Source organism: Nyctereutes procyonoides, unplaced genomic scaffold (assembly GCF_905146905.1).
Source record: "Nyctereutes procyonoides isolate TBG_1078 unplaced genomic scaffold, NYPRO_anot_genome, whole genome shotgun sequence".
In the NCBI taxonomy this organism is placed as follows: Eukaryota; Metazoa; Chordata; class Mammalia; order Carnivora; family Canidae; genus Nyctereutes; species Nyctereutes procyonoides.
In genome coordinates, this window is record NW_026575131.1 from 6281795 (window position 1) to 6291879 (window position 10085).

General features: G+C 40.4%; 1 pseudogene; it reads right to left on the reverse strand.

Annotated features, from left to right (window-relative positions):
- Positions 1-2815: 2815 nt before the first annotated feature.
- LOC129521633 (nucleobindin-1-like) lies at positions 2816-9351 on the reverse strand (annotated as a pseudogene).
- Between the last annotated feature and the right edge of the window lie 734 nt (positions 9352-10085).

The following is a 10085-nucleotide window of genomic DNA, read 5'->3' on the forward strand; positions in this document are numbered from 1 at the left end:
ATCGTATGTTTTTTTCATCTATTATTTATTGTGAGAAAAACAGTAAAACAGGGGGAAAATTTTCCCATTTATCATGAAAGTGTGAATAAAATATGTAAAACACTGAATTTTTTCAAAGAATAAAAAATTACTTTTGTAAAAGAATCCAGGACTCTAAACTCTTCCTCTCATTTGTGGAACATAAAGTATATTTTGGATCAAAACATGGAACATTCCAGACAATGTGAAATCTAGAAAGGAACTGCACCTGTATCCCGATGCAGCGCCAAAAAACTATAGCTACTGAATAAATAGTCTTCCTAAATTAGGAAAAAGAATTCAAGTCTACTTTCCACTTACTACTATGCACAAAAGTGAGAGTTTTGCTCTTTGCATGAATATGATAGAAATTGTGGGATAGTATTAGCAAGATGGTATTTTTCAGAGTTTTATTACACGGAGCAGTTTTAAGTAGAAGAGTAGATATTGTAGAATATAACTCAGTGCTTTGCTTTAACTGAAAACTTGATGATTTTTTAATTAAACTATAGCTATTTGCTCTGTAAGTTTTAAGAATTATTTGATTAATTAATTTCCTCAAAAGTATTACTTGCGACAGAAGACATTGTATATTTGAGGATTTGTTTACCTAAACTGATGCTTTTGGTAGAGCTGAATTAAGCTTCTGCAGAATTTTCTGTGAGAAGAGTAACATTCACATAGTAGTAATTCTGAAAAAGTGATCTTTTTCATTGGAAAATATGAAACAGTGTGTACAGAAAGCTGCAAAATCTGGAGTTATAGGCCTATTAGGCAAGGGACATCTGAACCAAAAAAGAATTAAATCATGGCTAAATCACTACAGCAAAAGTAGTAATCAATAAAGGGAAGAAGTTATTAACATGACTTTTTGGAACACAATTTTAGTACAATCATTAAAAAATAATCAGAAGCTGTAAAAGAGGGATCCCTGGGTGGCGCAGCGGTTTGGCGCTGCCTTTGGCCCAGGGCGCGATCCTGGAGACCCGGGATCGAATCCCACGTCGGGCTCCCGGTGCATGGAGCCTGCTTCTCCCTCTGCCTGTGTCTCTGCCTCTCTCTCTCTCTCTATCATAAATAAAAAAAAAAAAAAGAAGCTGTAAAAGAATTCTGAGAGAGAAGAGGCATGAGATAAAGAGGGAAGTTGAGAAAGAAGAATGAGTATGTGACCAGACATGTGATGTTGCCATTATTTTTATTATTTTGCAGAAAACCTCAGACTAACCAGGAGAGAGGACTGAGGAGATGAGCTAAAATTTCGCTTCTAGACTCTATCTTTTGCTCATGTCTTGTATTTTTCCTCTAAAAATTGTGTGTGTGTGTATATGTGTGTGTTTGTCCAAACACACCCCAAAAGGGTGTAGAAATATTTCTTGAATATTCTGTGGTTTATGATGTAAATTGAAAACCAAATGAAGCATGTGGAATGGTTCTCAGACAGATACAGACAGACCAAAATTAAATCTTCACCCTTGCATTTTGAATTTCAACAGAGCTATTTTTTTTTTTTTTAAGTCTGATGTTTTGGTTGCACTCATTTTTGTACTTTTTTTTTTTTTTTTTTTGCAGTCATCTTAGCAAATGCTTAAGAAACCTAAATTGATAAAACAGGTTCCTAACAGGTCAAATGAAGTGTATTTCTTTTTTTGTCGAACCTTTTTCTTAATCTTCCAGTTTCTCCATTTACCAGAATTCGAAGCTGCTCTTAAATTTTCTGGGTTTGGTGATTATCTATCTATCTATCTATCTATCTATCTATCTATCTATCTATCTATCTATCATCTACCTACCTATCTATCTATGCCACACTTGTATTAGATACTGGAGATACAACACTGAAAATTCAGAAAAGTTTCCCGGGCTTGCTGTACATCAGTTCTTTCCCAAAAAAAGTTTGTAAAGGTTTTAACAATCTCTACAGCAGTATCAAAAATAATTTCTCCTTTCTAATTTAGAAAACAAGAACATGGGGATCCCTGGGTGGCGCAGCGGTTTGGCGCCTGCCTTTGGCCCAGGGCGCGATCCTGGAGACCCGGGATCGAATCCCACATCAGGCTCCCGATGCATGGAGCCTGCTTCTCCCTCTGCCTGTGTCTCTGCCTCTTTCTCTCTGTGACTATCATAAATAAATAAATAAAAATAAAAAAAAAAAGAAAAAAAAAAAAGAAAACAAGAACATTAGCCATTATTTGTTTCTAAGTAATTTTCCACATGCCAGTCATCCTATCTTGGAACCCCTCGATCTCAGACCAAACCCCTCTAACTAGTGTATGACTTTTCCCATGTGACTCTTTAAATAAATTCTAGGGTTTTTCCCATAATTAATTAATCTCAGAAATCAAAATGAAACATGTCACCAGGGTCTTATTTAAAGCCAAGAAATTTATTGGCTATTATCCAGCCTTCCTTCTAAATTAAACAACCTCAAACATTATTCTTACCATCCTTGCTTCTTGGTTTTTGTTGTTGTTGTTGTTTTGGTGGTGTGTTAGTTTAATGGGCACCTTATGGAAAAATTCTAGAATAGCTTACTCTATCCAGTTTTTTAGTGGGGTAAAGCCCCACTTTAAACACTGAAATACAGAGTTCTCTGTTTGCATGATCCCTGGCTGTGTGAGAGGGGGAACTTTGTTTTGTTCACAGTAGACCCACAGGGTTTCCGTGAAGCTTGGTCTTTAGAGGGAACTTAGTAAATGTTTGGTGAATGAATGAAGCAGGCCCTGGTTAGCTCTGTCAACTGCTTGCAGCTTCTGGGTCAGTGTCCTAGGCATAGCTGCAGGGGCTTGGCAACCCCAGCTTAGGTTGCATGCAATATGAAGGCGATCTTAGGGTTAAACCTGTTGGAGTCCAATCCATCCAGCTCCTCCCACACCTCCTTCAACTGGGCTTGGCTGCCAGGTACATTGACTTTGGGGTGCTCTTGGTGCCTGGCGCTGTTGTTCTTTCAGCTTCCTCTCTGCCTCCTTGCGCTGCTCCTCACCCAGTGACTCCAGATAACGGTGTCTCTCATGTTCCAGCATCTTGTAGCGTTTGAACTCTTCGTGATGGGCCGAGTCATCCTGGGCCAGGGCCCAGGTGGCCCCTCTGGATCAGCATCTCCAGGTCCCAGGCCTCAAAGGTGTGCTGATTCTGAGGGTCCAGGTGCTCAACCAGCTTCAGGAGGCTCAGATGATCCAACTGTACATTGGGCTCCTGCTCTTCATCCTTCTTGGCCTTGAGCAGCATCGGCAGCCGAGACACCTCCTGTCGCTTGAGCCCATCCGGCTTGGTGAGGACATGGTGGCTGACAAAGTCCAGCTCCCGGCTCAGCTCTCCACTCTTGATGTCCTCGGCATTGGCAGCCGGCAGCTTCTCTTGGAAATGCCCATCCGTCTCCAGCACGTTGATGACTTCCTGGAGGTACCGGTGGTAGGACAGGCCCGTGTCAGGGCTCTCGGTCGCAGGGCTCTCCTGGTTGGGCGCCCCCGCTCCAGGGGCACCACCAGCACAGGGGCAGCCGCAGTGGTGGCCAGAGGAGCCGGGCTGCGGGGCTCCGCGGGGCCCAGAGGAAGGCGTGGCGGCCTGACCTTTCCATCCCCACAGAGTGCGTCTCCCGGGCCGCTTCTTGGTTTTATGCCTTTTCTCTCCCGACAATTGGAGCACGTATAAGAGTTTTGATATGTCCACGTTTTAACCAAGACCACATTTATGTTTTATTGTGTTGATATGTAAGGAAACTTTGCTCTAAAATGTCCATAGCTCTGTGCTTTGAAAAAAATATACACAATAGAAATCAATTTCCCCATCCTCAGTAGTAAAATGCTATTATAATATTTTTCATTTTTTTGGAAAGTTCCAAGAGATAGCAGCTTAAAAATCTTTTCTCCAAGTCTGACTCTTTAGGCCTGTTAACAATTTAACATACAATGAAATCTTTATGATTTATAAATGGATTACTTGAATTATACTTTATCTTTAATGACTCAGTTCTTCCTCACCTTTGCCACTTGGCCAGGTTGAAGAATGCCGAACATGAAGCTGAACTCAGTCAAGGTCAAACATGCAGAGTGTAATCATGGGGTGTGTGTGTGTGTGTGTGTGTGCACGCGTGTGAGCATGAGAGATGGATTCAATTCCCAAGGCAAATTGAGATTACCTTTTTTTTTTTTTTAAGTAAAAGAAGTCTCTCTTTTGTTCAGTTAGATAAAACACTACATATAACTTAAGAAAAAGCTGGGTACCTCTTCTCCCTCCCTCCCTCCTCTTTGCCCTCCTTTCCTCTCCTAGTCTTTCCCTCCCTCACTCCCTTCTTCCTTCCTTCCTTCCTTCCTTCCTTCCTTCCTTCCTTCCTTCCTTCCTTCCCAACAGTCTCTTCTGAGCCAAAAGCATAGGATTCCTTGGCTGCAACCTAGGCAGGATAGCTTCCCATGTATCCCTCAGTATGCACACAGCTGGTCCTTGGTTGGATGTTGGTCTGGCTGTTGTGACCTCCTCCCAGCCCCTCTGCCCTGCAGCCCGCAGTCCCCAGAATCCCTGTGCGTCTCCACTGACTCATCTCAGACCTACGATACTCCCTCCCTCCCCATCTCCCTCTTCTGCCCCTTGCCTTGGTCTTTCTCTTTCTGTGTCTGTGTCTGTCTGAATGCCTTCCTCTGTTTCCATGTCTGCTCTTCTCCCTCTCTGCTTCTCTCACACTTATTCACATTTTCTCCATTTTCTTTCTTGAATTTAGATGAAAGAGCTGGTGATTTAACAAATTCCTATGTCTTTAAAGATAGAATTGCTGTGGCTTCTAATATTTTTTTTTTCTACGAGTCAGTGACCTTTGACAAGAGAAAGCCTTCTTACTAGGGCTTACAGAACTGCTGCTTAGAAAATGTGTGACCAACCCCAGGGGCTGCTGTTCATCTAAGTTTCTTATGATAATTTTAGAAAGAAAATATCATAAACATTGAAGAGCATACTTATCCTTGGGTAGAGTTGCCAGATTTAGTGAATAAAAATACAGAACACCAGTTAAATTTAAATTTCAGATAAACACGGGGATCCCTGGGTGACTCAGTGGTTTAATGCCTGTCTTTGGCCCAGGGGGTGATCCTGGAGTCCTGCATCGGGCTCCCTGCATGGAGCCTGCTTCTCCCTCTGCCTGTGTCTCTGCCTCTTTCTCTGTGTGTGTGTGTGTCTCTCATGAATAAATAAATTTTTAAAAATCTTAAAAAATTTTTCAGATAAGCAATGAGTAATTGCCTAGTATTAAGTATTTTCATGCAATATTTGAGACATATGAGTACTAAAAAAAAGTATTCTTTCTTTATCTGTTGTTTATCTGTGTATTCAGTATTTATGGTTGATATTTTATACATATGTAATGTTTGTAGCCAGCTATTTTCTGTATTTAGAAGTCTTTGTGCAGTTTCCCATTGAGATTTTACTGCCCCTGTGGATGACCATCAGATAAAAGTGAGTAATGGTGAAAAAACTATAATTAATATTAATTTTGCTATTTACTTGTTCTGGCATGAGGTTCTATGGGAGGGAACAGTCCATTTCTTATCTATTTGTCCCCCACTAATACTGAATTCAAAATAACATATTGCCTTTCTATTTTCCACCTTGGGTATACATCTTCTTTCACTTCCTTCCAATTCCATCTAAAATGTAGATGGTTGAAGGAGAAAACTGTACCTACATATTCAATTCCTTATCACCTCCCTCTGAAACAGGCACTTGTTTACTTAATAAACATTGTAAAAAAGGGCAGCATTTCTGAACCTCTTATAAAAAGTCAGGTTTATATTTGCACTAGCTAGACTTTCTTCTTAATCATTGTCTCATTAAGAAAAAAAAATGCCTGGAAAAAAAGTGTGGGTAACTGTAGTAGTAATAATAGCTAGCACTTTTTGAGCACTTACCATTTGTCAGGCACTATTGAAACATTATATATAAAATGGCTTAAAACACGTAAATCCCCAAAACCAATGAGGTAGGCACTATTATCATCCCTACTTTAGAGATGAGGAACTGAGGCTTGGGAAAGCTAGGTAACACCCAGTTTCCTCTGTTATTAACGTATTACATTAGTATGGTAACTTTGTCACAATTGGGATCCCTGGGTGGCGCAGCGGTTTGGCGCCTGCCTTTGGCTCAGGGCGCGATCCTGGAGACCCGGAATCGAATCCCATATCGGGCTCCCGGTGCATGGAGCCTGCTTCTCCCTCTGCCTATGTCTCTGCCTCTCTCTCTCTCTCTCTCTGTGACTATCATAAATAAAAAAAAAAAAAAAAAAAAAAAAAAAAACTTTGTCACAATTAATGTCCCAACATTGATCTATTATTATAAAAGTCCATGCTTCATTCAGACTTCCTTAGTTTTTACCTAATGTCCCTTTTCTATTCTAGGATCCTACCCAGGACACCACATTACATTCAGTCCTCCTGTCTCCTTGGCTATAACAGTTTCTCAGACTTTCTTCTTCTTCTTCTTTTTTTTTTTTTTTACTTTCTTCGTTTTTGATGACCTTGACAGTTTTGAAGACTACTACTCAGATATTTTGTAGAATATTTCTCAATTCTGATTTGTCTGGTGTTTTACTCATGTTTAGACTAGAGTTACAGGTTTTGGGGAGAAAGATAATAAAGGTAAAGTGGCGTTCTCAACATATCGTGTCAACCTTGATCACCTGGCTGAGGTAGTAGTGCTTGTCAAGTTTCTCCAATGTGAAGTGACTCTTTAAAAAAAAAAAGGATTTATTTCTTTATGATAGACAGAGAGAGAGAGGCAGAGACAGAGGAGGAGGGAGAAAGCAGGCTCCATGCCGGGAGCCCAACGCGGGACTCAATCCCCTGACTCCAGGATTGCCCCTGAGCCAAAGGCAGGCACCAAACCGCTGAGCCACCCAGGGATCCCGAGATGACGCTTTTCTCCCCTCTTTCTATACTGTACTCTTTGGAAGGAAGTCACCATTCCCAACCCCCACTTACAGGGTAGAGAGTTATAACTGAGCTATTATTACAAGAACAGCTTTATTGAGATAGAATTCGCATACCTTAAAATTGATCTGTTTGAAGTGTACAGTTCAGTGGTTTTCGAAATGTTGGCAGAGTTGTGCAAACATCACCACAACCAACTTTAAAACATTTTTACCTCCTCCCGGAAAGAAACTCCATACCTATTGATAGTCATTTCCCTTCCCCCCCTCCCCCCAGCGTAGCAACCTAATCTGCTTTCTGTTTTCTGAACATTTCACATGAATGGAGTCATGGTGTTTTGTGACTGGCTTTTTTCATTTAGCGTAATACTTTTGAAGCACATTCATGTTATAGTATGTACTTCATTGCTCTTTATTGCTGAATAATATTCTATTGTATGGATATACCACATTTTGTTTACCTATCCATCAGCTGATAGACATTTGGATTGCTTTCCTTTTTTGACTACCATGAATAGTGTTGGTATTCACATTTGGACACAAGTTTTTTTTTTTTTTAATTTTCTCAATTTCTTTTTTTTTTTTTTAATTTTTATTTATTTATGATAGTCACAGAGAGAGAGAGAGGCAGAGACACAGGCAGAGGGAGAAGCAGGCTCCATGCACCGGGAGCCCGATGTGGGATTCGATCCCGGGTCTCCAGGATCGCGCCCTGGGCCAAAGGCAGGCGCCAAACCGCTGCGCCACCCAGGGATCCCTGGACACAAGTTTTTATGTGACTAGTGTTTTCATTTTTTTTGGCCATATATCTAGGAGTCAAGTCGATGGGTATAATTTAGCTATTTTTAAAATAAGAAAAACATGGCTGAGTAGGCTGTGGGCTGGTCCTGCTTTCAATTATTCACATGGACTAGAAAAACTGAGCTGATTGCCCTATAAAGCCATAACACAAGGCCCCACCTCTAAACCATTGGCAGGTAACCAAATTGTAAGCCTGTTGGCTAAGAGAGGGAAAATAGTTTCATAAAAGCCTGACCACACATCCCATTCTATAAACCTATGGCAAACAATGCAGTTTATATGCACTAAAAAAAAAAAAATGCAGATCCCATAAAATCACTTGTTTCTGTTAAAAAGTTATAATGAGAAGGCTTTGCTTCTCCTAGGTCTAGATGTCCTTCAAGATGCATGGAGTAGGTCAATTCTCCTATTGCTGCCACTGTCACTGTTAGGACTGAGTATTAATTATCAAGAAAACAGGCACTAGGCAAGGAGCAGTAGCCACTATTTTCTAGTGTATGGGATATATGTATTATTTTAAGGAAGTATTTGATAGCAGGAAAAAATACATGATTATATAATGTTAAGCACAGATACTTCTACACTGGATAATGGGGCAGGAGGAGAAGAGAAACAGAAAAAAACAGCAAATCTAAAGCCTGGACTGCCACTCCTTCCCATTATCCATTCATGGTAGGAACTAGTCCAGGTAAACAGCAATTTTAAAAAGTCAAAAGATACTTGATCATATTCCTAGTCTTGGTGGAAAGAAATGAAACTCAAGTAATTTGTCACACATATCATATTATTCCCTTAAAAATAAGCAGTCTATCAGGGCTTCCAAATAAATGCCTTTGACCATATCCATTATTCCTTTGAAATACAATCACCAAAATTAAGCAGGACACTTAGGGCTAGTCCTTTAGCAGAGAATAAGAAAGGGGGAAATAAGTCTATTTGTAATGAATAATAACATGCCAGAAGGTAATGGTTCACACAACCTTGTCATGTCTTTCTTTTGTTCCTTGTTCCCTCCCCAAGAATCTATGATAGGGTCCCACAGAAATGGAGGAAAATAACTGTTGGCTGATTCTAACTGATTTACTTCTGTATCTACCTCTAGAATTTTGCTGACTCCTGATGGAAAAGATACTTATTAAGCAATCTGTGAAAACACAAGTCATAGTCTGGTCCCCATATGTAAGGTATGCATTAGATGAGGGTGCTATACAAAAGAAAGTGACAGGAAATTGTTTTTTTAAAAATATGTAATCTAAAACAAAGCCTAAAATGAAGCCATACACCTAGAACAAAGTCCTTAAAATGAGCTAGGTTAGCATGTGGCTTAAAATAAGTGATCTCTGGCTGGTATCCACGTGACGAAATCTGAGGAAAAAGTTTACCTTGGGAAGAGGGATAGAAACTCTTTTCCTGGGGACATTTCCAAACAGACTAGATGTACCTCTGCTTGGAATGATGTAGACCAGAGCTGGTGTGTGGGGAATGTGTTTCAGGCGTGCAGAGATAATGATCATTTCAGCCGCAAGGGAAGCTGTGCAGGGCCTGGGGCCCACAGAGACCCAAGACTGATCATCTTTGTCCACAAACGTCCTTTTGGATAGGCCCCTGTGCCATATAAACGCCATTTTCTATGTGCTCCACAACGTGAAAAAGGTTGAGAAGCTCATATTTAGGTGAAGCTTCCCAGAGATTGACCTACATGATTATCCAGTAAGGATTAAGGATATAATAAATTCCTCATCATTCCTTCTCATGAAGATAAACAATGATGTAATAATTACAAGACGTTTTTTAATCTAGCTTTTAGAATTTGACTTTGTATTCATTAATTTGTTTGTTTGCTTGTTTGTTTAGATTTTGTTTTTAAGGGGATCCCTGGGTGGCTCAGTGGTTGAGCATCTGCCTTCAGCTCAGGGTGTGATCCCAGGATCTGGGATCAAGTCCCACATCCGGTTCCCTGAGAGGAGCCTGCTTCTCCCTCTGCCTATGTCTCTGCCTCTCTGTGTCTCTCATGAATAAATAAATAAAATCTTTAAAAAAAATCTTGTTTTTAAATGAAAATATGGTTACTTCTTAGCAAGTTGAGACTGACGTGTTTTAGCAGGCATTATGCACTCAACATGAAGTCACATTAGCCAGGACCTTCAGAAAGTTTCAGTGCCTTGATGGTCTACTTAAGTTAGTATGATTCTTGGTATCCCGATTCTGATAACCGAGGTTCTGCGCTATTTCTCTGCCTGAGTTTTTGTCTTGGTGTTTTGCCTGGCACCCCAGAACCCCTCAGACCTTAGGCCCTGTCTTGTTCTTACAAATCTCTCCTCCAAAAGAATGAATGTCTGCTCCTAAAATCAAGCCCACG